We start from the raw sequence: 2,543 nt of genomic DNA, 5'->3' as shown, positions 1-2,543 counted from the left end.
CTCTCAGATTCTGTTTATCATGGAATGTCTTGATTGCCCCATCGTATTTGATTGATGTTGCTGGATAGATGATTCTTTGTTGGTAGTTTTCTTATTGTAGGATTTTGTATATGTTTCCCCATTGCCTTCTTGCCTGCATGGTTTGTTGTGAATAGTCAGCGTAATCTGATTTGCTTGCCTTTATAAGTGACATTTCTGTTCTCCCTGGCCACTTTTAGTATTCTCTCCTTTTCTTTGATTTTGGAAAGCTTGATTATTATATGTCTTGGTGACTTTCTTTTGGTGGGGGGGTCTATCCTTCCTGGGGTATGTTTGGCTTACTGAATGTACATGGAGCCCAGGTAGTGCAGCACCATGAATGGGGCCCCGAACCGCAAGGTTAGCAGCTCGAAACCACCAGCCGCTCTGCGGGAGAAAGGCGAGGCGCTCTGCTCCTGCAAAGTCCCACAGCCCCGGAAACCCCTCACAGGGTCGCCTAGAGTTGGAACCAACTACAAGGCACACAGCCACCAAGGGTCTAGCTCAAATCAATCTTAGGGCTGTGTCTCCATGGCTGATGTCATTAGTGGCTGCCAAGCTCCCTTTTCTGTACCATGGGGAAACTGCGGGGTCAGGGCTGTTTTTGGGGGATGCATATCCACCGCCTGATGGCGTCCTGGCTGAGCAAAGAAGGTGCTCCAGGGAAGATGCAGGAGAAATGTATAGCGTCTTCCACACCTCTTTATGCAAGTGTCTCTAAGAGGCACTGCTTTTAGAGCAGGTTCACTGAGCCAGAATGGCTGTAGCCCCACCTTCTAAACTCTGCCAGGGTGGAGTAGCCACAGAGGGAGCCCATCTCCCAGTTCCTAACTAGCAGTATTTTCCTTAATATCATGAGTTTTTCATTGTGAGCGCGGGAAACTGATGTCCTGGACCTTATGGTAGATCCGGAATTCTGGAGTTGTTCTGTGAGTGCTTCTTGCGTGAGATCTCAGTTCCTCTCTAGCACAGAGATTTCCCTACCTGACTTTCTCCACTGCCGCTGAAACCAGAAGCTCCTCCATACCATTTTAGAATGAACTTGGTGATCAAATGGACCACAACTGTGGAAAGAGATAATGGAGAAGCTCAACATTATCAGTCAGAGCAAGGTTAGGGCCTGACTACAGCAGATCATCCATTGCTCATATCCAAGTTCAAGCTGAAGCTGAAAAAAAAAAAAAAAAAAAGAAGACAAGTCCATGAGAGCCAAAGTATGACCTTGAGAATATTCCCTCTGAATTTGGAGACTATTTCAAGAATAGATTTGATGCATTGAACACTAATGACCAAAAACCAGACAAGTTGTGGGGTTGATATCAAAGACATGATATATAAAGTAAACAAAAGGCCATTAAAAAGACAGGAATGAAAAAAAGGACCAAAATGGATATAACAAGAGGCTCAAACTTATTCCTGAATATGGAAAAAAATGATGAAGTAAAAGATCTGAACAGAACATCTTGAAGGGCAGCCCGAGAAGACAAAATGTAACATTATAATGCAAAGACTTGAAGTTACCAAACCAAAAGGGAAGAACTCATGAATAATTTGTAGCTTCAAGCTGAAAAGATTCTATGACCAAACAATTGAATGGGACAGGAAACATTAAAGAAGATAGAAGGAATTCATATTGTACCAAAAAGAATTGGTCCACATTTAACTATTTCAGGAGGAAGCATATGATAAAAAATCAATGGCATTGAAGGAAACATCCCAGGTTATACTGAAGGCATTGGTCAAAAACAAGATTCCAGAAATTGACAGGATATCACATGAGATGTTTCAACCAACAGATACAACCCTGGAAACAGTAAGTGTCAAGAAAGAAATGTGGAAGACAGCTACCTTGTCAACCGACTAGAAAAGATTCATATTTATGCCCATTCTAATGAAAGGAGATACAACAGAATATTACAATGATCAATATCACTAATGTAGCACACAAGTAAAATTTTGCTTATGGTAATGCAAAGACATTTTCAGCAGTACAACAACAGGGAACTGACAGAACTACAAGCCAGATTCAGAAGAGAATGTGGAATGAGGGATATCATTGCTAATGTCGGATGAATCTTGGCTGAAAGCAGAGAATACCATAAAAATGTTGAATTGTGTTTTATTGACTATGCAAAGGCATTAAATTGTGTAAGTCATAAAAAACTTTGGATAACATTGTATAAAATGGGTATTCCAGAACACTTGATTGTGTTTCTGAGGAAACCATACATAGATCAAGAGACAGTCGTGAAACAGGACAAAGGGATACTGAATAGTTTAACATAAAGTTTGTGTTGTATCCTTTCACTGTATTTATTCAATCTGTACATTGAGTAAATAATCTGAGAAACTGGATTGTATAGAAGAAGAACATGGCATCAGGATTGGAGAAAGACAACAACCTGTGATATGCAGATGATACAAGCTTGATTACTGAAAGAGGACTTAAAATACTTACTGATGAAGATCAAAGATTACAGCCTTCAGTATGGATGGTACCTCAATGTAAAGAAAACAAAAATCTT

This window comes from Chrysochloris asiatica, unplaced genomic scaffold (assembly GCF_000296735.1).
Source record: "Chrysochloris asiatica unplaced genomic scaffold, ChrAsi1.0 scaffold00017, whole genome shotgun sequence".
In the NCBI taxonomy this organism is placed as follows: domain Eukaryota; kingdom Metazoa; phylum Chordata; class Mammalia; order Afrosoricida; family Chrysochloridae; genus Chrysochloris; species Chrysochloris asiatica.
This window is presented reverse-complemented; position numbering follows the sequence as displayed.